Raw genomic sequence first — 27,791 nt, 5'->3', positions numbered from 1 at the left:
AAATTGCAGCAGTGGTGGATTTAAAATTTCCCTATAGCAGAATGAACGAGACAAAAACAAAGAGGATGGATTGCGTGAGAGAGGATGTACCTGTTCAATCCGTAAAAAATGCTCCTCACGCGTCATTTTAACAGGTCAACTGTCAAGCAAATGTCAAAAGTACGGTTGGCCTTTAAAATAAGGATTAAAATCGTACTTTAGACATGAAATTTGACATCTGTATGCCCAGCCCGATCCGTCCAGTAGTTTGAGCTGTCCGTTGATAGATATGTCAGTCAGTCACCTTTTCCTTTTAAATATTTCAGTCCAGAGTTCTCTTGCATTATTCTGTTTAGATATTTACCAAGTACTAGGTAGATAGTCAACCTTTCAAATATGTGAACGAAATAGCAATTACATACTAGTTACATTGAAAAAATTAAACTAATTAATATTCTGTCACAATCATTTAACATGACACCTTTTTGTCGCTCAGCTATTTAACAAAAAATAACAGATCATTTGCATATTAATCCTTATTAAAAAGTTAACGGTGTCCTGGTGATTTTAATCGGCATGGCGTCTGTCCAGTGGACAGAGGTCCAGCGCAAACATGTTTTGAATTATCTCGCAAGTACCTACAGGTACCATGAATAATGCAAGAGAAAATTTAAAAGGAAAAGGTGACTGACTGACTGACATATCTATCAACGCACAGCTCAAACTACTGGACCGTTTGGGCAGAAATTTGGCATGCAGATAGCTATTATGATATAGACATACATACACTAAGTAAGAATTTTTGAAATTTCAAACCCCTATTTTACCCCCTTAGTTAGGGTTGAATTTTCAAAAACAAAAATTTTGAGGCTAAAGTCAACGTTTAACGACAAAAAAAATGATTTAATATAATTTCAAAACAAACTATATAATCGAAATTTAAATATCCAGAAAATTATTTACTTTTGATTTTACGTAGCATAAAATTTAATATTATTTCTTGAAACAAATTCGCACGGTAAAAAGACTCGTATTATAATTAAGCAGTATTTATGTTTAATTGTGTACATATTAGATTATGTGCAAAACAAATGGGTCGTTAACCCAATGCGGGCTCAATGTGAACAAGTTTTCGATAAAAGTAGGTCCGAAACCGATCGCTACGTACCTAGGTACACACATACATTTTATATTTCAAGAACATATAAATTCAGCCAAGCACACTTTTTAATAACACATAACTTATAACTAGGGTTGAGCTCCGGAATTCCAGTTTTGGTGAAATACAGGATTATTATTATTATTTATTATTTATTATTATAGATGTAGGATGTAACCAGAACGCTAGCAAAAACTAAGCGTTATTGTTATACTACCTAAACACAATCCAATACCAATAACCATTTGCCTTATTTTGTAGTTTTTGTGATTTAATATTTTTCAAACCAGCAATGTATAGCGTGCAAAACTCGGGTCAATGCCGCTGGCCTGGTTATGCAACATTCGTTGACCTCTAGCTCCAGTCAGATGTTTTATTTGCAATATATCGTAAACTTTTACAAAATGTAGGATTTTTTTCATATATTTTTTCTCGTTCCATTTTGTGGTATCATATCAGTAATCGTCAGTACTATCAACTGTTTTAGTTTTTGCTAGCGTTCTGGTTACACCCTGTATTAAAAAAATTATCGATAGTTTTACATGCATACATGGAATAAAATATATCACATAATATTCGATAAGTATCTATATTACCATATCTACAACTCGCCGCGTGGTTGCAACGTACCTTCTAGCCGTTTAGAAATGTCCTAGGGTAATTATTTTATAGATAAACTGCTCCCAGAAAAAGTTCTATTAAGTTTGGTTTTGTATGTAGCTAAAAGTTTTTGTAGTTATAGTGATATTTATGCAGTTAGCTTGAAAATATTATAGTCTCAGATTTAAAAAAGTTTCAACTTCAATTCTATTGTGAAAATCCTACAAACCGTCAACTCTGTTCTTGATCTTAAAATCAATTTCCTTTTACTTCCTAAGCTAGACTTAAGGTGACGCAGTACGCTCGACCGAAATTGGCAGCGCACGTGGGTAAACTGTTTGCTTTTCACTTGACATTGTATGAGAAAAGTGAGAGGCACGATGATTTTCACCGAAATCAAGCGCGCGAAAAGGATTTAGGAAAAGTATTTTTGAGAAAAACTACTGAATTTATGTTTACAAAGTATAGTTATTTCAAAATGAATGTCTAATGTTAAATTCTTTGAGAATTTTTATACCCCTAGTTTTATTTATTTACGCCCAAAGTTGTCATAAATTTAGTGTTAAAATAGGACTCTTTTGAGGCTCGTAACTTTAAAATCAATATTTTTTTTCAATGTTTTATTTATCAATAAACCTAGATAATGACGAGATAAATGGATATAATACTTAGTTTTGAGCGTGCAGTATCAAATAATGTTGTAATAATTACCCTCCTACGTTTCTATGAAGAAAGCACCGTCCTGTGCCCTCTTAACACGATTACTGAACCGCAATAATAAGTTCCACAGTTCCGAACGGCAATAATACACAAAAAACTTCCTGACATTGACGGGTGCAGTTTTTTGGCGGCAAAAAATGTAGAAACGCTTAGCCGACTGAGTTTAACAAGATTAGTGGATCTGTTTCCAGTCATCGGTCAAGGTAAGCTATTCGATAATAACTAATCACAAACTAGGTACCTCTTCTATGTCTAAATATATATATTTTTTTACACAAAAAAACCGACTTCAATACCTAACCGTGTTTGTACACAAAAAATTCAAAATAATTTTATTTATTACTGAATATAAAGTACAAGAGTTAATATAGTTCTATAACAATATTTTTGGGGCCGGTGCCAATTAGCTAATTAGCAGCGCGAATCGACTACTAGTATAAGTATTTACTTCATATTTTTTTAAGACTCCGCAATGGCACCTCATTGTTTTTTATTTTATTCTGAAGTAATATTTTTGAATCCTTTTTGCAAAATAATTGTCTACTTTAATAATAATCTCACGGGCACGACTATTAATTATTTATTTTCCTACTCATATTTAACCCAAAATAGAAACAACAACACACGAGTAGATATCCCTATTCCCTACAACTAAAACAAATTATTAACAAAAAACTTAACAGCAATAACAAACAAAAACAAAACGAAATTTGCATTATTATTCAAAACACGACACGCGTACCCTACCGACAGTTTTGTCTACTAGCGCTGACGTCACTAAAATGGCGGGCATGCACATTAGCAATTTGCGGGACGTATAGTCTGATGAAAAACTCTTGGACGATCTAACCTATGGACTTGTAACGCGCCTAATATTACGAATAAAAATTTCTGTCACTTTTGGTGCGGGACGAGGAAACACTACATAGACAACTTGACACACTCACTTAACAAAGTTTTGTGTCATTATTAACACACACATATCTAAATCTTCAACACTACTACATTTTACGCACACTAATAAGTTATATACATCAACATACAAAGACATTACGAGTGTAAGACAGTCAAATTGATTTGCGATGCTACCGTATCGATATTTTAAAATATATCGATAGTTTTTCAGAAACAAAAGTAGAAGTAAGAATTTATTACTCGTATTTAATTACTTAAAACCAGTGTTTGGTCAGCGTAGCGTATTCTTGCATACATTCACCTCACTTAATAGGTAATTATCCCAAAAACTAATAATGCAACGTAAAAATAAGAAAAATATATATTTAAAAAATATGCACATACTTTTTTACTTATTTTATATCATTTTTAATCTTTTGTATTTTTTTATATAACGAAATTTTCATTTAAAATTTCGATAGTGAAAATGTGCTTATTAATGACCTTGGACGTTCTAATCTAGGTTAGATCGTCCAAGTTAATGACTTATATTATTATATAATACAAAATAAACCTGACCGCGCAAAAGCCTACCAAACATAATTAGTAGGTATATCAATCAATAAAATGTTTTTTTCTTTCCAATCAATCATTTATTTATTGCGCATTGGGTTTACATGGTAATTCCAATATGGTGTACTCTTTGTCCAAAAAAATTAAATGTAAGTTATTAAATATTACACGTATTGCCCTTACAAATTAGCAATGCAAAAATTTTCTCAATAAGCGGCAGGCGCTTTTACCCCACAGCAAAATTCCATAAGACAGATATGATACTATGAAAATAAATTAGTAAACACACACGGTGGCCTCTTCTATTTTTAACACGTCATTATTTACCATTAGGTTAATGTTATGTATATTCTTGGCGATTCTCTCTGTAAAAATATCGAAATCTGTAAAAATAAAACGATTATGATAAATTATTACCTAATCCTCATCCTTGAGAAAGGTACACCTTTTAGCTACATATTACCCAGTTTAGAGACACCCTACCCCGTTTCGCGCCTATCACTAAAATTGCGTTGCTTTAATATTTTTTTAAATGTATTAAGTACGTGAAATCACAGAAATCGACTAGTTTTATTACAAGTATAGGTAGCGAAAAAATTGTGGTAATTAATAATAACTATTCTTTACTTGACTTGAAGACGGTAATTTAGTCGTTAATAATAAAGAAAATGTTTTCATCGATATCGATAATCGAACCGCAATCACTATCACATGATTCTTAAAAATCGAACCTTATGTCCTACGCAATTAAATCTAATACTGAAAAATTTTGTAAAAATAACACTATAGTCTCGTGGGGAGTGCGGTATACTATAGACGGAGAGCCAGGACCCAAAATACTGTTTGAATTTACTAAGGCTAATTTTTATATAGTTCATTAGAATGGTTGCGTACACAAACATACTGCGGTCAGTCAAGTGAACCTGAGAACAGTGACTCAGGTGCGCTATCAAAGGTGTCGTACCTGCGAGGTAATAAAATGAATTTACTAAGGCTGAAAATTGTTATATAACTTGTATATTGCATATAAATAAAAGTTGTAATGGTTAGTCAGCAGAATATGGGGACAGAGCTGGTCAGTATGCGCAAAAAATTAGCCTTAGTAAATTCAAACAGTTTTTTGAGCGCTGGCTCTCCGTCTATAGTATACCGCACTTCCCACGAGACTAGTGTTATTTTTACTACTACGTAATTTCATGCTGTTCACGCGTATTCAAATTTTAACCTAATTTGTATATATCGAGGGTTGCAATTGTTTAGAAAAAACAAAATATAGTCTCGTGAGGAGTGTGACTCGTTTCTACCGAATTATTACGTACTCAATTACTGAATCGGTAAAGTTCTCGATTGTTATATTATTATAATAATTTATGTAATTTAATTTATAGAAAGCGTTTATTACACCAAAAATAATTACTTATGAAATGAAATTCCATCTTTTTGTAAATTTGATGTGTTTGATTTGTTCTTGCACTCACTAACGGCACAAACAGGCATTTTTCACCCAGCGTGTAAGACGTCGTCACACATCGAAAACGATTCTGACAATGACAAAATCGATTCCGCAAACAGTGTTTATAAACGCAGTGGATTAAAAATCCATTACTATTGACAGAGGGGAATAATCATGCGAGGCGCGTCCTTAGGTTAAATCGTCCAAGGAAAAACTAGATGAAATACAAAATGTGTACCGTGCGACAAGGCTATATTGGCGCGTGGCTAAAATCGGAACTATTGCTGCCGTCAAGTGTCCCCTTTGTTTGAATATTCTAAGCGTTTGTTCTCCAACAGCGCCCCCCTGGTCGATGTCATTGAAGTGCCAAAAGAGCCTTGTCGCACTGTAGTAGTACTTAGTAGTAGTAGATAATAGTAGAAATAGAAAAGTTGACTTGACACGGCATCGAACCCGCATCTAAACTGTAGATAAAACCTTTTTTATGTCCCACCTAACCCATAACAGCTAATTACAATTCGCAATTATTGCTACAATGATATTTCGACCTTGTGCCATTTTTAATACGGGTTATTGTTAAATGCCAGTGCGGAATACATTACATAAACTAGCTTTTGCCCGCGGCTGGGGCCGTGTGCTTCCCTGCTCATATTCTAAGCTAATTGCGTATCACAGAGAATTTGGTATTTGACTTCATCAAAAATAAATAGAGAGTCTTCCAAAATATGTAAAATCCACGTCCTTTATTGGTTTTAGGTGTAATAACCATTTAAAATTATTATCGATTAAACTAAAAAAAGCACTTCAAATGATTGTGACGTCACACACCGGTATTTCATAGAATCTTGCATACTAAAACTAAGCGCGCGTTTTGACGTTTGATAAAAAGTTACTGATTTGACTAGTAGTCAAATATGTACCGTATTCAGAAAATGAATGAATATAATTTTATTGTACAAATATGGCAACTTCGTTCGTGTGGATTTAGATTAGGTGTCGTGTGTCAGTCTGTCTGTCTGTTAGTTTTTCATGCTTTGGTAAGAAAAAAAGGCTTTGGACGAAATTTGGTAGATACTAGTCGTCTTTAGTCCATAATTTATAGGTGAACCATACCTACTTTTGACATGACAATTGACACATAGAGCTAAAATGGCGAGTGAGATCTCAAAATGTATTATACTTGTAATGAGAGGGATTCGAGTGTACCCGAGTGTTGAACTCTAGATATAAAGTAGATTGGTGGAGTTTATTGTGAGGTTAATTTAGCTCGTTTAGTTAATTGTTACCGCTGCATGCTCATTGTAGCTTCAAACAACTGTACCTACAATGGATCTTGATATTTTGTCCAAAATATTATATACGGACGGAAACGTTTAAACGTAGCCCAGAGAGAAAAAAAACCGGCCAAGTGCGAATCAGACTCGCGCACTGATGGTTCCGTACTACAATCGTATTTTATCGACATTTTACACGATAAATCAAAAACTACTTACTACTAGATAGAGAATATGGAGAACACAAAAAATTCGTGTTTTTTTCTATTTTTGTGTGAAAATCTTAATGCGGTTCACATAATACATCTACTTACCAAGTTTCAACAGTATAGAATAGGATAGAATAGAATATGTTTTTATTCAAGTAGACTTTTTACAAGCGCTTTTGAATCGTCGGGTAGTTTTAATTTACCACTGGTTCGGAATGCCGTTCCTACCGAGAAGAACCAGCAAGAAACTCGGCGGTTGCTCTTTTTAATTTTTCAATTTACAATGTTATTATACTATACCACACAAGCCATTGCAGCCCCGTGCATTGCTGAAGCGAGTCAAATCCAAGCTTTATATAATAGTCTTCAACTGTATGATAATGCTTTTTTTAGGAGCATACTTTTAACACATTTTTAGGGTTCCGTACCTCAAAAGGAAAAACGGAACCCTTATAGGATCACTTTGATATCTGTCTGTCTGTCTGTCTGTCTGTCAAGAAACCTACAGGGTACTTCCCGTTGACCTAGAATTATGAAATTTGGTAGGTAGGTGGGTCTTATAGCTGGTAATAGGGGAAAAATCTGAAAACCGAATTAAAAAACATTAAATTGTGGTCATAAACTAATAATTAGTATTTTCAATTATCAAAGTAACATAATTATATCAAGTGGGGTATCATATGAAAGGGCTTCACCTGTGCATTCTAAAACAGATTTTTATTTATTTTTATGCATCATTTGATTTTGAATTATCGTGCAAAATGTCGAAAAAATAAGACTGCAGTACGGAACCCTCATTGCGCGAGCCTGACTCGCACTTAGCCGGTTTTTAAACTTGTGTCTATACAACCTGCTTCTATACAGCATATATAATATTCCTCATACAATGGTGGAACTGACACGATTGTCCACGGTTGCACTTCAATACGTACCTCTCCGAGTTATTCTTATTATGCTAATTCCTATACAGGATGTAACCAGAATGCAAGCAAAAACTTAGCGTTATTGTTATACTACCTAAACACAAGCCAATACCAATAACCATTTGCCTCATTTTGTAGTATTTGTGATTTAGTATTTTTTCAAACCAGCAATGTATAGCGTGCAAAACTCGAGTCAATGCCCCGCTTACCACGCGGCCTTGACTCCGAGTGACCTACTAACGTAACGTTTGTTGACCTCTGGCGGCAGTCAGATGTTTTATTTGCAATATATCGAAAACTTTTACAAAATAATAGGATTTATTTTTTATGGTATCATATTATCAGTAATCATCAGTACTGTCACCTGTCTACGTTTTTGCCAGCGTTCTGGTTACACCCTGTATGTTTGTTGATAACAACTGGACCCATTAAAATATTTATACGGTTAACTAAAAGACTGGTTGAAACTCGGAAAAACAGAACTGATTCGACACACCATGCACTTGAAAAAATAAAACATTTGAGTGATCGATTTTCGCAAAATGTATCGGTATGTATGTTTCGGTATCATTATAAAGTGTCACGTTTCAGAAATTTAAGCTATCAAAGTGGTACTGGTGGCTAGACTGTTATACTGATGACTCCACCAGTACAACTTTGATAGTTTATAACTCAGAAACTTGACACTTTGGAAGATATACAATGAATTAATAATTTATTTTAATTAATTTGCTATGATCCGCTGAAACAGGTTGAATCTGTACCACCCGCCCTCCCACTGCTAAACATGCATGAAAATCCAGCCACCAGGCATACGCACCACCACCACGCAGCACCACACAAATCCCAAAACACACTCGACACACGTTTGTAAGGATTGTAAGGTGTACATCTCCTAAGGATGCTCCGGTGTTAGGGCGAAACGTGCGTCGAGTGAATTTTAGAATTTGTGTGGTGCTGCATGGTGGTGGTGCGTGTTGCTTGCCTGGTGGCTGCTTTTTCCTGCATGTTTAGCAGTAGGAGGGCTGCATGTTGCACCATACAGATTCGACCTGTTTCAGCGGATTATGGTTCATTGTATATCATGGCTTTCCGCAAACGCCTGCTTCTATACAACTTTGGAAGATTTTGTCTCATACAATGTCTTTGAAAAAGAAAAGAAAATGGCGGACATGTAGGCAGGCCAGGCTCCATACTATTCAAACCCCTTTCCTTACTGTAGTTATTGCAAATAACCACATTTTATACTACACTGTATCGATTTATCAAATACCGGTTTAAATTCGAGCGACGCGCTTAATTTTACTTATTATCATCTTTGACAGTCAATATATAATTTGTTTTCGGTTTTTATCTTGTCATGTCAAACTTTTTTATCCAATAAAATTTATTTAAGTACCTAAGTACCTGAGCGGAAAGAGCCGCGTCTACATCGCTTATTCTTGAATCAATTAAACAGCGTACTTTTATGCTGAAAAATGCTAAGAAAACATCTACCATTATGTGTTTAAAACTCAAGTTTAGACAAGCCTAGGTTTCCTTACGATGTTTTCCTTCACCGTTAAAACAAGTGATATAAGTTAGAGGTGCGTGCCCGGAAGTTGACCTCCGATTAGAAGGCGGACGTCCTAACTACTAGGCTATCACAGCTTATAGAATAATATAGAATAAGGGGAAAACTGATAGGATATGTCAAAAAGGTCATTATCATCGCCCGGTTCAAAAAGCAACTACAACCAGCTACTGGAATTCGCGCACCATTGATTGGCATAAGAGGCGAAGCAGCTTGGAGCGTACAGGTGCCCGGCCGGCACAACGGAGGAGCAGCAGCGGGGATCTCAGCTGTGGCCCTAGGGGGGGAGAGCATAAAGGACAAGGAAAATACAAAATAATTTGTAGGGAGTCAAGAAGGCGCCCCGGGAAAATGCCAAGAGCAAGTACCGAACGGGCGCCCTCGGGCCCATATAACCGAGAGGTTGGTGGGCCATGGGAGGTGGAGAGTTCAAAAAGCAAGTTCTACTGAGCCGGCAAGAAACTCAACAGTTACCTACCTACCTACTCTTTTAAACAGAACTAAAAACAGAATCAATTTTAATCAAAAGTCGGCCAACATTCCAGATGGTTCCTATAAACAGTGATTGGTACAGTTTAATGTGACGTGTGAGACATGTGTGTTGGTAGTTAGTTAATGAGTCAGTTACTGCATCGCTTGGGGTTCTGGGTCAAAGTCAACCTCTCAAGGCATATCCCTCTCGACTCGACTATCGATACTTGCTGCATAGAATCGAAATAAGATAATAGAAATGGCATTTGCTCTCTACACTAGGAGTTAGGACACTTGTTCCACTGCCGACGATTAACGAAAAACGATCGTAAGTACAGTACGCGGCAGAAAATAATGTACATCGATTTATAAAAGGAGATAGTTGTTTTGTAGAGCATTGTCTTTGTCGTTGAGACCGACAAAACATAACATAGGTATGAGTGACAGAGGCAACGCTCTACAAAGCCGAAATGTCATTCTAAAAGCCGATGTACATTAATTACTGCCGCGTACTGTACGTTTCTTGAGCGAAAATCTACAAGCATAAGTATAAGTATAAGTATTTTATTATAGAGGGATAGGACTAACAAAATGAGACGGCAAGCGAACAGGGGCTATTTAATTAAACGTCTTTGCGGAGAGAGTCTTCAAGGTGCTAATGTATTAACTATTCTATGGTTACATACAAACGTAGTTTTATTCTCATTTGAATATTTAAACCAATTGCGTTTAGAAACTAGTATCTGTATCGGTGTTCTAAAGATTTCCGCTAAAATATATAGTTTCAAAGCAACGCGGGCTCTAAGATTTACTATTTACATGCAAATCTTATATCACGTGTAATTTTGGTAATATTACGTAGCTAAAGATCTAAGCACCTGTAACGCTAACCAAATTGTCTTCTTTTAGGATGCGCGCACTGATGTTTCATGACACATCTGCGCGGCAACTGGGTTACGCTTCTTTTCCATTTCTATACTTAATAAGGATTCTGTGTTACTGGGTAAGACCCTGTCAAATGATATATTGCCCTTATTATTTGTATATCGTATATCGCACATAATTGTCTCACTTTTCCTTAATGCACTTAGGTCCGCTTAGATCCAATTCAATACTAAAGTATCTACCTAATATATACTACGCGACAGGTCGAGATGGCACTCTACAGACTGGTAGTTACCATACATGCATAAGTGAACGAGCATGCAACGCCCCTATAACCTCAACATCGACGTCAAATGACGGCCACTGTCACTTGACTCCATTTATGTTGTCATTTAACTCGTTGATAGACTAGCCAGCCGTTATAACTATCAAATTGTATAACACATAAGCACATACCTAACTATAGTTCGCGACATGTCGAGATGGCAATCGGGGTATGTGGCGGGGGACACGGCCCGCACACCTGCACGACACCCGCGCTCGCCCGGACCCGAGTTAGAGCGGGGACTGTGCGGGTGTGCAGGGCATTCCCAACCCGATTGCCACCTCAACCTGTAGCGTATTATACGTAAGCTGTACAGCTGTTTACTTTAGCATATGAACACACTATCGACTTTTTACACGGCTGCCCAAAAAAAGGACTGCAATGTATTCAGGGTTTATGTACCTACATCAGAGCTTTTTATTCCACCATAAATTCTATAAATGCCTGAACAAATTTAGATATATGGGATAGCGTTAGAATCCTCACATTATCCCGAATGACACTGGCTCAAACGAGGAGTTGTGTTTTTCTACCGAAATCTCTTGTTCTCTGAAGTTACTTGAACCTTTTTGCGTATTTTTTTTAATCGATAGAGAATCTTTACGACACTATTCCATACAAATTTTTGATTCCAATTCCTCAATCCTGATGCTGTACGGGACCTGACCACCAAAACTGATGAGATTTAGAAACTGTTGGTTATAAATTGATATTATTGGCACCGATTCTAAGCACAACCTAATTTTAGAGTATTCGCACCCTCTTCTTACTATTGTAATATGAAAAGGACAGAAGCAGTTTGACATTTCTAAGTTTAATTTTTAGATGGTAAAACCCGTGATTTTAGCACGCACTCGCGAACCTACTGTTTAAATTTGTATTGTGCACTAAAATTTAGAGTCTTTAAATGTGAAAGTCATGTTTCGTTCCTTTTTTAGCATTAGTAAAAAGAAAAGGATGCAGATACTCTAAATTTAGTTTAGAGAGAGACTAGAGAATCGGGGCCATTGGAGGTTTAAAGACTTCATCGTTGAACTCAAGGACCCAGCTCCTCAACCATGATGCTATAATGAATTGAATCGTAAATCGTGGTGACCCCACGGGATTTTTAAAGAATCATGCGTTTAAATGTTTTCTCGGAGAGGAGAGGAGATGCGTTCAATCGACCAATCAGAATCAAAATAGATGACCCTGAAAAGATTATCTCGTCTTTCTTCAAAAATCGGATTGGTTTACTGTACACATCTCTCCGCTCCGCTTAGGTGGATACCGGGCCTTACGGATAGACTAATTGTTGTCTTGGAAAATATAAAGTTTCCACGGGATTTTCAAAAACCTAAATCCATGCGGGCGAAGCCGCGGGCATCAGGTAGTTACTAAATAAAATTGTAATCGTGCGACAGATCGCTAGTGTGGCTTTACTATGCATTCCGATTGGTTGGTATCAGTCATCGTAGAGATAATAATTACGAATGCGTTCGGAGAATTCGCTGGGTCGATTTGATCTCGCATGGTCTTGACTCTTGATGGAAGTACATCATCATCATCATGATTAACCCATAGCCGGCTCACTACAGAGCACGGGTCTCCTCTTACTGTGAGAGGCTCGCTGGCCAACTGCGAATTGGCAGACTGCACACACCTTTGAGAACATTATGGAGAACTCTCAGGCATGCAGGTTTCCTCACGATGTTTTCCTTCACCGTTAAAGCAAGTGGATATTTAATTTCTTAAAACGCACATTACTCCGAAAAGTTAGAGGTGCGTGCCCGGGATCGAACCCCCGACCTCTGATTAAAAGGCGGACGTCCTAACCACTAGGCTATCACAGCTTTTTATTTCTGCTTATTTCGCATTATTTATAGATATGAATGATTATCATAAGGGCATACAATTTATTTAGGTCGCGGGAAATTCCCAGTGACGCAGAAAGGATGCAGATGGCCTACCCATTCACGGCCAGTTTTTTCAATCAGTTTCTAGGTACTTTATTATATTACCTATTGAATGACCTAATATAAGTACTATTTAGAGCCTCAATAGCTCAACCGGTAAAGGAGTGGACTGAAAACCGAAAGGTCGACGGTTCAAACCCCGCCCGTTGTACTATTGTGGTACCTACTCCTAGCACAAGCTTGACGCTTAGTTGGAGAGCAAAGGGGAATATTACTCATTTAACATGGCTTAGGTATATTCTTAAAATAAAAATTAATCTTTATCTCTTTAAACATCACTACGGTGAAGGAAAACATCGTGAGGAAACCTGCATGCTTGAGAGTCCTCCATAATGTTCTCTAAGGTGTGTGAAGTCTGACAATCGGCACTGGGCCAAGGCACTGGGCCAACGCGGAGAACTATCACAGAGCTATGGGCTAAGCTCTTCTCATTCTGATAGGAGACCCGTGTGCCCGTGCCACAGACTCAAGTGCCCGTGCTCAGTAGAGCCAGCGATGGATTGATCGTGATTATACTCTTATTTCTCAAATTGTGCCACACGTTATTACATCTTTTAACTATACTTTAAGGGTGATATCTATAGAGCCTACTTTGACTTAGCTTAGAGTTAAAACGAGACAGAGCTATATCTCTCACATAAATCTGTCTCGTTTTAACTCAATCTTAAGTCTGAGCAAAGTCAAAGTGCGCTCTATAGATCTCAGTCTAGGAGTTGGTATAATGACGTCTTTTTTACAGGAAACACTGTTAAAAGGATGAGTCCAAGTTTAAACCAGTCAATTTAGCTTTATTTAAAGTTTACGTGGTGCCAAATTACCGCCATTGTCTATTTAGATGCTCACTGGCCCATATTACATGCTCATGTTTAAATTAGCAATATGTTTACATTAAATATAGCTATACCACAGTCTAAAGAGATACTTCATACAGTCAGTCAACAGAATCGACTGGACAGAGCAGTTTTGCGAGGTCACAAGGCCAGGGTCGAGACGGCGAAGGTGATAGGTATACCTACCGCCAGAAATCGTAAGAACAAACCTTATTACACGGTTAATGTTTTTTTCTTTGGTTGTATTTGTCGATATTAAAACTTAATTGCACGGGTCGTGGTCACGACGGGACTGCGGTGCTGCAAGAGATGAAGCTCGAGCTGTCAAGGATAGTAGCGAACTACCCTCTTTCTTGTGCTTTTCGCTGGAACTTCACGAGCTGTCCGGCAAAATACACTCACAACGTCACTATTAACTTTCGATGTTGTACTATGCTGTCTTGGTTTGCATAACACTACTGGATTCCACATACTTGCTAGTTTAAAACCATCCTCATGATTGAAATTCTGGTGTTTGCAAATTTTAATCTCTTCGCGCACTAGACTCGGTATATAGTGGCGGTAATTAATCGTGTTATGTACCCGTTAAATACATTAAAAGATGGTATTACACGGTTGCCCAAAAACAGAAGTGTTATGTTATCAGGGTTCATGTACCTATTGAGTTTTTTTTTTTTTTTTTTAAAGAATATTAGCCATTTTTTAAATGACTAATATTCCCCTTTCCTCTCCAATTAATCGTCAAGCTTGTGCTAGGAGTAGGTACGACAATAGTGCAACGGGCGGGGTTTGAACCGTCGACCTTTCGGTTTTCAGTCCACTCCTATACCGGTTGAGCTATTGAGGCTCAATTTATTCTACCATGGTTGGTATGTCGTTAGAATCCTTACATCATCACAATTTTTTTTAATATCAATTGGCGGCTTTATAACACCATATTTTTCAATAATAAAAAACTTCAATCATTTGTCCTTCTAATGACACATGACAGACATGAGACAGTTCACAGTAGTGCAAACCGCCGTTTTTAAGTACTTATTAACTTGTTTAAGTGGTCCACTCGTTCGGGTATCGTAAGGTAAGTAAGGCCGGTTCGACCGCAAACGTCAAACACGTCTCACTGTATGTATTTACGCTGTGGCCATACATAAAATTATAGTAATTTGATAACTCATGATTCTCTATAGTAGTTTTGTATAGACTTGCTTGCTTTTGTTATTGATAAGAGAACAGGATATGTTTGGCTTGTGTTCGGTGGCCCTACCGCGGTTGTTTGACAGCTACAATGTCACGATCGCAATCATATCTGATTGGTTAATGCTCGCTCACTATTGGCCACAATGCATTGTTGCAACAAGAATCGCACAAATTCAGCCAATCAGAACAATTGAGATTGTAATAATGATTGATGCAGGTTTTAAACAATCGCCCTACAGGTCTAAATGAACCTGCTAGTCTCTGACGGTTAAACTAAAGCTGGGTGTGTACCTACAAATAAAAAATCCGATACCAGAGTTAACTAGGTACTTAAATCTGCCGTTTTAAAAGTAGACGTACGTTGGAGCATCCATAAGAAAATACAAAACTCCGATGCACACCTAATAGTGTGTTAGTTTGATTAATGAAAATTGAAATAAACACCTACCTATTCAGTGTAGAGTATTCATCTTAATCGTACTCCATTAACAAAACCATTACACAAATTATTTTTCAGCGTTTCCTCTCTAGGTATAGTTAATCTCTGTTTAACCTTCAGACTGAAGTTGAAGACTGAAGAAATGTGAAATAGATCCTGTCAATATACTTAGGTCCAACAAATCCTATTAGGTTTCATTAACACAGACTGCACCTATCTAAAAGCTCCTATTTAACAGAATTTATACACAATTTGTACTAGAATCAAGATGCTAGTAGTTTTTTTTTTCAATAAAGTACGTAAACATGAGTTATTGAAAAAAAACCGGCCAAGTGCGAGTCAGACTCGCGCACTGAGGGTTCCGCACTACAATCGTATTTTATCGACATTTTGCATGATAAATCAAAAACTATTATGCCTAAAAATAAATAAAAACCTGTTTTAAAATATACAAGTAAAGCCCTTTCTTATGATACCCCACTTGGTATAGTAATCTTACTTTGAAAGTTGAAAATGGCAATATTTGATCCTAAGCACATTTTAATCTTTTTGTGTGATGTAACCACTAATTCACGGTTTTTAGATTTTTCCCCTCATGATTGCTATAAGACCTACCTTCCTGCCAAATTTCATGATTCTAGGTCAACGGGAAGTACCTTGTAGGTTTCTTGACAGACCGACAGACAGACAGACAGACAACAAAGTGATCCTATAAGGGTTCCGTTTTTCCTTTTGAGGTACGGAACCCTAAAAAACTGGAAAATATTCTGTAGGGACTTCAAAATAAACGGCAGAGCATGCCAAATACCGTGTGTCGAATCGGCTGCACTGTCTCTCGTCAGAAAACAATCCAATGCGTTAAAACTTAACACTAGCACTCCTAGTCCGGTCCAATTGACACAATTGTCCGTTATTTACTCACAAAAACACGTGCTTCGATCCGCGAGGTCAACACGACCACTCGCGACGCCGGTCAAAGTGACACTGACAGCCTTCATGCAAATTGCAAACAACCGGCGGCGCATGCGCATGCCTTGAGTTGGATAATTCGATGGAAATTGTCAGCAAGGTGTGATCATTGTGATGCAAGCGTTTTAAGTTTTCCTTCCTTCGTCCTTTGGTTGGGTTATGTTTTATTTAGGCATGATGCGCGGTGTTATCATTAGCGCTTTTTAGGGTTCCGTACCGCAAAAGGAAAAACGGAACCCTTATAGGATCACTTTGTTGTCTGTCTGTCTGTTTGTCTGTTCTACCATCCCGTTGACCTAGAATCATGAAATTTGGCAAGCAAGTAGGTCCTACAGCACACTTAAGGGGAAAAATCCGAAAACCGTGAATTTGAACGAATCAGAAAACCTAGGTACATCACAAAAAAATTTAAAATGTGTTCATGAACAAATAGGTACCTACCTATTAGTGTTTTAAATTTTTTTGTGATGTATTTTAAATTTTCAAAGTAAGATTACTTTTACCACGTGGGATATCATATGAAAGGGCACTACCTGTACATTCTAAAACAGATTTTTATTTATTGTTATGCGTAATAGTTTTTGATTTATTGTGCGAAATGTCGAAAAAATACGACTGTCGTAGGTACGGAACCCTCGGTACGCGAGTCCGACTCGCACTTGGCCTTGGTTTTTTATTTATTTAGGTGTATAACTGAACAGGACAATATTTGACCTTTGACAATCATCTTTGTTTATACGGAATACGGATCGTGTCTAGAAACTTGAGATTTTTCATGTGTATAGGTGTCCTCTATAATCTAGACCTCAGTGCGTCCACTATAAAAAGATTGTCAGAAACCCGAGCGAAGATGGGCCGGGTTAGCTAGTTTATCGTTCTTCTTCTTCTAAATATATAAAAGGGTTGACTGACTGACTGACTGATCGATCTATCAACGCACAGCTCAAAATACTGAACGGATCGGGCTGAAATTTGGCACTCCTATAGCTACACTCGGCGTCAAAAAAATCGCACCTTTCAAAAAATCTACTTCAAACAATTTTAAACCTTATTTGACATCAATAATGAGGGTCATGTTGGGTATCATTTGAAAGGGGATGAAATGGAGAGCACAAAAACAATTCAATTGATTATTTTTCTTTTACTGGAAGAGCACAAAAAAAGAAGAAGAAAACACTTACAATTTTGCTTCTTAAGACAGCCGCTAGTTGCGCTACCTTTTGTAGGTATAAAATGGTCAATACAGGTACAATCGGGGTCATTCGCTATCTAACCGTTGAAGTGGACACACGAGAAGCTCATTCCCAAGAAAAATACCTTTGAAGATGGATACCACTATTGATGAGGCCGCCCAAGTGATTGCACTACTGCAATCAGGCATGCGGCAGTGTGATGTCGCTCGGCAACTCAACTTGAGCCGTTTTTCGGTTCGAAGAGTGTACCAGCGTTTCCTGGAGACCGGTGGCTTCGTCCGAAGACATGGGTCTGGTAGACGTCGCTGCACCTCGGAGAGAGACGACCGATTCATCGTAGTGACGTCTTTGAGAAATCGGTTCTTAAATGCTGTTGAGTTGCGACAGCAGCTCCAGACAACTAACAGAAGAACTGTGAGTGTGTCTACGGTTAGACGAAGACTGAGGGAGAAGAAAATAGCGGCGCGAAAAGCTGCTACGGGTCCCAAATTGACCGCAGAGCATCGGCGAGCCCGCTTGCAATTCGCTCGCGAACACGTCAATTGGACCCTCGAACAATGGAAAGCTGTTCTCTTCTCAGACGAGACGAGAGTGTGCCTTTTCTGCAACGGCAGACGCAAAAGAGTGTACAGAAGACAGGGTGAACGATTCGCCCAAGCCTGCATCCAGGAGACGGTGGAATATGGAGGCGGTTCTTGTATGTTCTGGGGCGGCATGTCTGCCGACGGCAAAACCGACCTTGTTTGCGTCTCCCGGGCTCGAGGTGCTCGCGGGCAAGGGTCACTGACTGCTCACCGGTACATCACAGAGATCCTGGAAGAACATGTGGTCCCCTATGCCAGTTTTGTTGGCGAGGGGTTCATGTTGATGCACGACAACGCTCGCGCTCACACTGCAATTATTGTGCGCGAGTACCTTCAAGAGGTTGGGATCTCTGTCATGCACTGGCCAGCAAGAAGTCCAGACCTGAACCCGATTGAGCACCTATGGGACCATTTAAAACGCAAGGTTCGGTCTCGTGATCCCGCTCCTACGACTCTCCAGGAACTCAAAGATACTGTTATTGAGGAATGGAACACTATCCCTCAAGAAGACATTTTAAAATTGATAAGATCCATGAGGGATCGTATGGAAGCCGTCATCAGGGCAAGGGGGGGTAACACTAGATTTTAGATTATTTTTAAGATCATTTTTTGTATTCTTTTTTGTATAATTAATCTGTTTTAAATTAAGGCTTAATTAAGGATTTTTACTGTTTCATAAACTTCTTTTTTTGTGCTGTTCCAATAAAAGAAAAATAATTAATTGAATTGTTTTTGTGCTCTCCATTTCATCCCCTTTCAAATGATACCCAACATGACCCTCATTATTGATGTCAAATAAGGTTTAAAATTGTTTGAAGTAGATTTTTTGAAAGGTGCGATTTTTTTGACGCCGAGTGTATTATGACGTAGGCATCCGCTAAGAAAGGATTTTTGAAGAAAATTCAACCCCTAAGGGGTTGAAATAGGGGTTTGAAATTTGTGTAGTCGAAGCGGACGAAGTCGCGAGTGTAAGCTAGTAGATTATAAGGACAAAAGCTACTCTTCAAATCAAAGTAACTCCAAAAAAGTGAGAGCAGTACTCCACATATGTCCAATACTACAGTACCAAGTCCTTTGATCGGATCCAAATTCCAAAGGTGGGCTATTCGACTTGTGGACGTTCTCAATCAAACCGGCTTGCTGGAAAGCCTGGAACACCGCAGAGAAAGCTTTCTATGCGTGTTCTATCGCCTTCATAATGGGGAGTGCTCTGAAGAGCTTTTTGACCTCATTTCAGCCGCCTTTTTCTACAACCGCACCACGGGCCACCGTAAGCAATTTCACCCTCACCACCTGGGTGACTGGTGCAGTGCTGGTGCACTTCAAAAAAAAACGCTATAAGAATTCACGATACAGAACAACCAGTGCCAAAAATCGCACAAAGTATTACTCAATGTGTTACAAAACTCCACATAAAGTACCCGAAACAGACTGCATCGTAAATATCGATGCGATGCGTGTGCCAGACTGACGGACAGACACAAAACATGTGGGAAATCTATTTAGGATTCTGAACCATATCAGCCATACACTTGAACTAGCCATACTAGCTTCAAAAGTTCTTCTTTCTACTATCTGGGCTGGTTTCCGCACTTAGACGTTTCCATCTGTTGTGCTGGACGGATCGGACTGAAATTTAGCATGCATATAGCTATTATGTCGTAGTCCGCTAAGAAAGGTTTTTGAAAATTGAAATCCTTACCCCTTGTCCCCACTTGTCGTTTGTCGGGCCCGGACTTTAATCGGATGTTCCAGTGGCAGATTCAGCGGGGCGATTGTCTAAAACCTGCATCAATCATTATTACAATCTCAATTTTTCAGATTGGCTGAATTTGTGCGATTCTTCTTGCAGCAATGCATTGTGGCCAATAGTGAGCGAGCATTAACCAATCCGAGATGATTGCGATCGTGACATTGTAGCTGTCAAACAACCGCGGTAGGGCCACAGCTGCGCGATTGCGGGAGAATGACAGCTATAATGTCACGATCGCAATCATCTCTGATTGGTCGCTCACTATTGGCTACAATGCATTGTTGCAACAAGAATAGCACAAATTCAGCCAATCACAACAATTGAGATTGTAATAATGATTGATGCAGGTTTTCCCGCATTCGCACTTGTCAGAACGAACGAACGCACTTAATGGAACGGGGTGGTAAGGGGGGTAAAATAGGGGTTTTAAATTTGTGTAGTACACTCGGACAAAGTCGCGGGCATAAGCTAGTTTATTTATAAAAGAAAGTATGATAGCGGCTTTAGTAATACAATCAAATTAGATAAGTGGGATTCACCGACTCCACATACGGATGTCAATGAACTCACAAAGGATGCGAGCCGAGTTACACGAATGGCAGAATCCTCCCACACGACGCATCATCGCGATATTTACAACTACATTCAACTAGAGCTAGTTGAATAACTGCCGTACTCAGAGTCACTAATCGTTACTTAAGATTGAGTTAAAACGAGAAGGATTTATGTGAGATATAGCTCTATCTCGTTTTAACTAAACTTAAGTAACGATTAAGCGACTCTGAGTACGGCAGTAAGAATAATATTCCTAAAAAGGAAGTAAAGTTATATGAAAATGCAATCTATGAAAAAGCGGCCAAGTGCATGTCAGACTTGCACACAGAGGGTTCCGTACCATCGTACGGGAAATAACATTTTTTAATTATTTGAGTTTCCCTGAGGGATAAGATCCGAAATGATGAGGAGATCCGCAGGAGAATCACTGTCTGCCAATCCGCACTTGGCCAGCGTAGTGGACGCCTTGAAAAACCATCAAAATCCATAAAAATTCTCAAGCTCGCATGCTCGAAGTGTTACTTACTCACTTGTCCTGCATAATAAAATGTTGATGCAATTTTTGCATGCGCACAGCGGGCACATAATAAAATGTAATTTTAAATTTACGAGCCAACGCTTTAAGGAAAGGTCAGTATCTTTGCGTGTACATGGGAAGCTTCTTAATTGGTTATTATTTGAAAAAGAATTAAGTATGCTCTGCCACGTTTAGGGCTCTTTTATGGAGACGCCGCGCGTTGCGCGTCACTCTCGTCCGTCGACCACATTCGCCGCCTGAGCTCCTCTATGTTCGTTCCCCCAGCACTTGCAGGGCATCGCGCCATACCACCGGCGCCCACCGGACATAAAAGCGGCTTACCACGTGACCTCGCTACCTGATAGACCCATCGCTTCCTCGCCGCTGGCTGCCGGGCGCTCACCGGGCCATCTCTGGCGGGCTCGACCTCGCTGAGCGGCGGGCGACAGCCACACGGACATACCCTGTAGGTTTCTTAACAGACACGACAGACAGACAACAAACTGATCCTAAAAGGGTTCCGTTTCCCTTTTAGGTACGGAACCCAAAAAATCAAAAACTAGAATTACCTAGAATTGAGTATTATGGATCAATTATTTACGTTTACCACCGAAGATTTTCCAACTTTTCTTCACAATTACATTAATTATCACTAAAACACAAAAGTACACGATTTTACTGAGTTGTTAACACACTCATATATCCGACACATTTTATACACTACCACACTAAACACGCAAAGTTTAGTGTTAAACTAGGATTGAAAACATTCACATTTCACTTTTTACACCATGGGACGAGTAATTTTTGCAATTTTCAACTAGTTTTAGAGTCTGAAAAAGGACCCCGGATGGGTTCGAAACTAGTCGGGCTATCGTCAATTAAACACGTGAGTAAAGTCGTTTGAGATAATATATATAATGGAAATCACTCACGATAGTTTAAACGCTAAAATAGTTTTAGAGGATACGGTAAACATTCGTATTTTCGCGCGAATTTTTGTAGGCCATGTTTGTGGCGCGAATTTTTGGCGCATTCTAACTTGTAATCACTCCGCACATCAACTGAGCTGAGGCGAGCGCATGCTAAAATAGACAGTGTAATTGGTATCGGCCTGCCAGACGGCCAGACTGTTTAGGGTTGTGAAAATAACAGTCAAACTAATGTGTTGGGGTTGGGGTGTTGTATAATATAGAAGCAGGCGTTTCTTTGCGGAAATCCATGATGTACAAGGAACCAAAAGCCTATTCCATACTAATATTATAAATGCGAAAGTGTGTCTGTCTGCCTGTCGATCTGTCTGTCTGCTAGCTTTTCACGGCCCAACCGTTCATCCGATTTTGATGAAATTTGGTACAGTTAGCTTACACCTCGGGGACGGACATATGCTACTATTTATCCCAGAAAATTAAAGAGTTCCCACGGGGTTTTAAATAACGTAAATCCACGCGAACGAAGTCGCGGGCATCATCTAGTTTGCTATAGTCACAATGACGCAAGCAATCTCAGCGTCAAAATCGGCTAAAAAGATACGCCATGAAAATGTAGCAGATAGACAGACAGACGAAGTTCTGCATTTACAATATTTAGATAGATACCTATTATCATGGCAAGTAGGAGCTATAACCATGAAGTATGATCACTTATTCATCGCAATGTTGCCTTGGCTGCAAGATCTCACGATACGATCTGCCCGACTGGCGACTACTGGATATAAATCAGCCTGGAACGGAAGCTGGCTACTTGGGTTTATTTCTGTTCAACATTTTCCGCTAGCTGTGATTGATCATTAGGTGAAAAAATATTTTTAACATTATATTTGCCACTGCGTTTGTATCCAAAGTAGGTACATTGGGCAAAATGTATGAACTCTTTTTTTTTATTCCGATACAAGTTAGCCCTTGACTGCAATCTCACCTGGTGGTAAGTGCCGATGTAGTCGAAGATGGAAGTGGGCTAACCTGGAAGGGCTATGGCAGCATTTAATAAACCCACGCCCCTTTGGTTTCTACATGGCATCGTACCGGCATTCTACGCTTGGCGGCACGGCTTTGCCGGTAGGGTGGTAACTTGCCACGGCCGAAGCCTCCCACTAGACCAGACCAGAAATTTAGAAATTATAAAATTCCAAATCGCACGCACCTCTAACTTTTCGGAGTTTTATGTGTGTTTTAAGTAATTAAATATCACTTGCTTTAACGGTGAAGGAAAATATCGTGAGGAAACCTGCATATCTGAGAGTTCTCCATAATGTTCTTAATGATATGTGAAGTCTATAATAAATAAATAAATAAATAAACGTTTATTTCAGACCATTCATAGATCCATAGATTGTTAGTATTTTAGTTACAGTTTTTCCTTAAATGGTAAGTTAGTATTGTTAGTTCATTAGTGGGTAGGTACAATTAATTTTATTTTACTGACCCAATAGCTACCGCCACACAGTGGTGTAGTATGGGACAGTCGAGCCTGGCAGCAATTACCTTTAGGATGCCGTTGTCGCTGGTACGTAAGCGCTGCAGGAGAGATGTAGCTTTTTTGGCAATCCGCATATGGCCAGCGTGGTAGACTATGGCCAAATAACCCTTCTCACTCTGAGAGGAGACCTGTGCTATGTAGTGAGTCAGCGATGGGTTATGATCATGATGATGATGATGATAGGTAGGCACCTAGGTAGATACCATAGATACTTACACTATACAGGCAATGGCGACAAAAAAGGTTGCCTACTAAATTCTACGAATATTATAATTTTATTAATTTCCAAACAAAGTTTCCGAGAGATCCTACCAAAGTCAACAAAAAAAAAATTAGGTAGGTACGTAAAACCCGCACTTTACACAGTTTATGTTTTCATCGAATAATAAATATGCAAATTTTAATTACTATCAGTAGGAACCTACTTTGTGACTCACTCATGCAGTATTTTATTTATTAGCTTTCGCCTTTGATCGAACGCACTAACTCTTGTAAATACTGACCAACAGGAACGATTCCTGGTAATTTTAGACGTTGATTGAGATAATAATAATAATAAGGAAAACCCAACTTTGATGTAGGTTCATTACATATTAGCCTAGTAAATAAAACAAATTTCTCTTAAATACATTTTTTTAATTTATGGACTAGCCTTTGGAGCGCGCTTGCCTAGAAGATGCCTATTCACTCTCGACTTGAAGGTACCCATACCCATATTATAATTGGACGGGAAACTGATGCTGGAAGGGTGTTCCAAATCTTAGCGGTTCGGATTAGAAATGAGGAGGCAGATCGCTTCGTACGTATCCGTGGAATTTCGGCTACGTACGGGTGCAGACCTTGGCGATGCCTTGCGGTACGATAGTAGAAGGGTGAAGGAGGAACCAGGTTGAAAAGTTCTTGGGCACTCTCCGAAATAATATCCTGTAGAATGCCGATAGACAGGCAACTTTGCGCCGATGTTCCAAACTTTGAAGCTTAGAATTGACCAGCGCTTAAGTCACAAATAAGTCTTCTAGCGCGACGGTCTACCGAATCCAATGCATCAAGCTGATACTTGGCAGAGCCATCCCATAAATGGCTGCAGTACTCCATGCACAATTGAACTTGAGCTTAGTACAGGATAAGAAGCTGTTCCGGCGTGAAGTACCGTTTGACTTTGTTCAGGATGCCAAGTTTCTTGCAAGCAGTTTTCCGATCGAATCGAAGATCGAAATATGTTCAAACTCGTCGTAGAGCGGGGGCACACGATGCGTTGCGGCGGCGATGCAGCGCCAGAGCTGTGTCGCAGGTCGCTGCGTCGTCTTACATAGAAATATCTGTGGCATGTCACACGATGCGCTCCGGCGCCGCACGCGCCGCCGCAACCACCGAGACGAGGCGGGGAGGGGTGAATGCGTCACGACGCCGGAGCGGCACCGCTCAGTTGTTATTAACAGACTGTCCAACGCTGCTATACGGCGCCACTGAGACATAACGTTGCGGCGCCGCACCGCTCGTGTGCCCGCTGATACGGTGAAATCATTGCGGTGCGGCGCCGCAACGCATCGTGTGCCCCCAGTCTAAGACTTCTGTTAGCAGATTGGGAATAGAATAAAAGTGTGACGTTATGTTTGCGTACTGCATAGAAGTAAAATTAGCCATTCGTATTCATGACGTGTGTTGACGTCACAAGTTTATCTCTCTCATCCAGCTGGTCATCCTAGGAATAGCAGTTGGCAAGAGAATTAACTACCTAATATAGAGACACAGAAGCACTGCTTATCCTAGTTATAATATCTCAAGGCTTATTTTTGACTAGCTGATGCCCGTGACTTTGTCCGCGTGGGATTAGGTTTTTTAAAATCCCGTGGGAACTCTTTAATTTTCCGGGATAAAAAGTAGCCTATGTCCTTCCCCGGGATGCAAGCTATCTCTGTACCAAATTTCGTCAAAATCGGTTGAACGGTTGCGCCGTGAAAAGCTAGCAGATAGACAGACAGACAGACAGACAGACAGACACACTTTCGCATTTATAATATTAGTATGGATTATAACCTGCTAGTAAACAGGTTCCTACTTTTCGTATACCCTTTTTACATATCTCTGCCTAGATTCAGCGGCTCCCTGCGACATGTTTAATATTTTAAGTCGTTTTCGCAGTGCAGGTAAGCGCTTGTCTTATTAGTGGGAGGTCCTGGGTTCGGTTCCCGCCAGGGGTTTGGAATTTCATAATTTCTAAATTTCTGGTCTGGTCTTCAGCCGTGGCTAGTTACCACCTTAGCGGCAGAACCGTGCCGCCAAGCGATTTAGCGTTCCGGTACGATGTTGTGTATATACCAAGGGGTGTGGGTGTAGTAAAAACTGCCATATCTCTTCCAGAATAGCTCGCTTCCATCTTAGACTGCATCACTACCCACTTACCACCAGGTGAGATTGCAGTCAGGGGCTAACTTGTATCTGAATAAAATAAAATAAAGCCATCTGTCCAGCTATTGGGGAGTCTGCGAACCAGTGTTCGCTTTCCAGCCGTGTGCAAAATCATTAAGAGTGCAGAATCAAAAAAAAAATGCGTTGCAACTATTATCATCATCATCACCGATAGACGTCGACTGCTGGACATAGGTCTCTTGTAGGGACTTCCACACGCCACGGTCTTGCACCGCCTGGATCCAGCGGCTCCATGCGACTCGTCTGATGTCGTCCGTCCACCTAGTGGGGGTCTTCCAACGCTGCGTCTACCGGTGCGAGGTCGCCATTCTAGCACCTTGGGACCCCAACTATTATGCGACTAGTTAATAGAAGTGTGTTACATTTGCGTACCTCCGTCTCACTTACACTGCGTAGAAGTAAAATTAGCCATTCGTAATTCGTGACGTGTGTTGAGTTGTTGACGTCACGGCCTGTCTCGTCTAGCTGGTCATCCTATACAAATAGCCTTGTCTACAGCTGTTGCCGAGAGATGTATCTAATACGTCATTTTATTACTCTACTAGCTGATGCCCGCTAATTTCGTTTTTTGAAAATCCCGTGGGAACTCTTTGATTTTTCGTCCACAGCCAGAACCAGTGCCACGTAGTACCATAGGTTAGTACAAACTTCAAACCCATGTTTTAAGGCCTGACATTCCTGCGTCCAGGCACACGTCCAGGCGTGTTCGTTGGCCTCAACAATTATCACAACGCGCGATGTTGATTGATACCGCTTCAGACCGGATCATATCATCAATGACGGTAATGTGCACTCCACGCATTGTTTAAAGGAACTCTTTATATCCAACATTTTAATAAGCAAGGATTTTATAGTAGTCATTATTGTTGTTAAGATCACAGTTATGATAATCCTATGGATACCTATAGGAACTTACCTACTGTTCCAACTATAGAGGCTATGATCACATTAAGCTATTCTTCCGTTCATCAATTCTTTATTTTGCTAAAAAAAAGTTGGCCACTTGTCTGTCTAGATACGTACCTAAGTACGTTACGCTACAAGGAATTGTATCTTACCTGAAACAAACACAGAAAGCAAGTTAATAATATTACTGTTATCCAATATGTTTAAAATTTCAAAGTTCTAGCTTAATGAAAAAAAGTTAGTTCAATGAAAAAATTGTACTGAACAGACAAACAAGCAAACAAACAACCCGACAAGAAAGCGAATGTTATAGCGACCATATTTTTTTTTATTTTTACTACAGATTATAAAATTATAAAGATTTGACCAGAATTTAAAAAACAAAGAATTTGTAAAGTTTGTCATGTCATGATCAACCCATCGCTCCTCTCAGAGTGAGAAGGGTTTGGCCGTAGTCTACCACGCTGGCCATGTGCGGATTGGCAGACTTCACACACCTTTGAGAGCATTATGGAGAACTCTCAGGCATGCAGGTTTCCTTACGATGTTTTCCTTCACCGTTAAAGCAAGTGATATTTTCATTACTTAAAAAACGCACATAACTCCGAAAAGTTAGAGGTACGTACCCGGTATCGAACCCCCGACCTCCGATTTGGAGGCGGACGTCCTAACCACTAGGCTATAACAGATGTAAAGTTTACTTTTGGGCAAATAGTAGTAAAGAAAGATCTTGAAATTTCTTTGGGTGGATCATTTTATCTGGTAGGAGGCTTCAGCCGTAGCTAGTTACCACCCTACCCGCAAGAGAAACTCCAAGCATAGCTCTCTTCCATCGCGCGCTGAGAGGCTCTGAGCTTTCTTATGACTTATGAGGCCCATAGTTAGGGACCATTTATATTGTATAGAAGCAGGCGTTACTTTGCGGAAGTCCATGATATACAATGAAC

The 27,791-nt window shown here is 39.4% G+C and overlaps 1 protein-coding gene across 3 annotated transcripts in view; it reads right to left on the bottom strand.

Moving 5' to 3' along the window:
• Mitf (transcription factor Mitf) overlaps nucleotides 1–27,791 on the bottom strand; it is a 149,299-nt gene that overhangs the window by 94,631 nt on the left and 26,877 nt on the right. The window contains exon 1 of one of the 3 annotated variants that reach the window (XM_069506582.1): nucleotides 16,268–16,457. The exons of the other annotated variants lie outside the window; for them this stretch is intronic. The gene's annotated coding sequence lies outside the window, so the exon portion shown is untranslated. Of the gene's footprint in view, nucleotides 1–16,267; nucleotides 16,458–27,791 lie in introns of those variants that run through there. 3 annotated transcript variants of the gene reach the window in all.

Source organism: Maniola hyperantus, chromosome 23, assembly GCF_902806685.2.
Source record: "Maniola hyperantus chromosome 23, iAphHyp1.2, whole genome shotgun sequence".
Lineage (NCBI taxonomy): Eukaryota > Metazoa > Arthropoda > Insecta > Lepidoptera > Nymphalidae > Maniola > Maniola hyperantus.
This window is presented reverse-complemented; position numbering and strand designations above follow the sequence as displayed.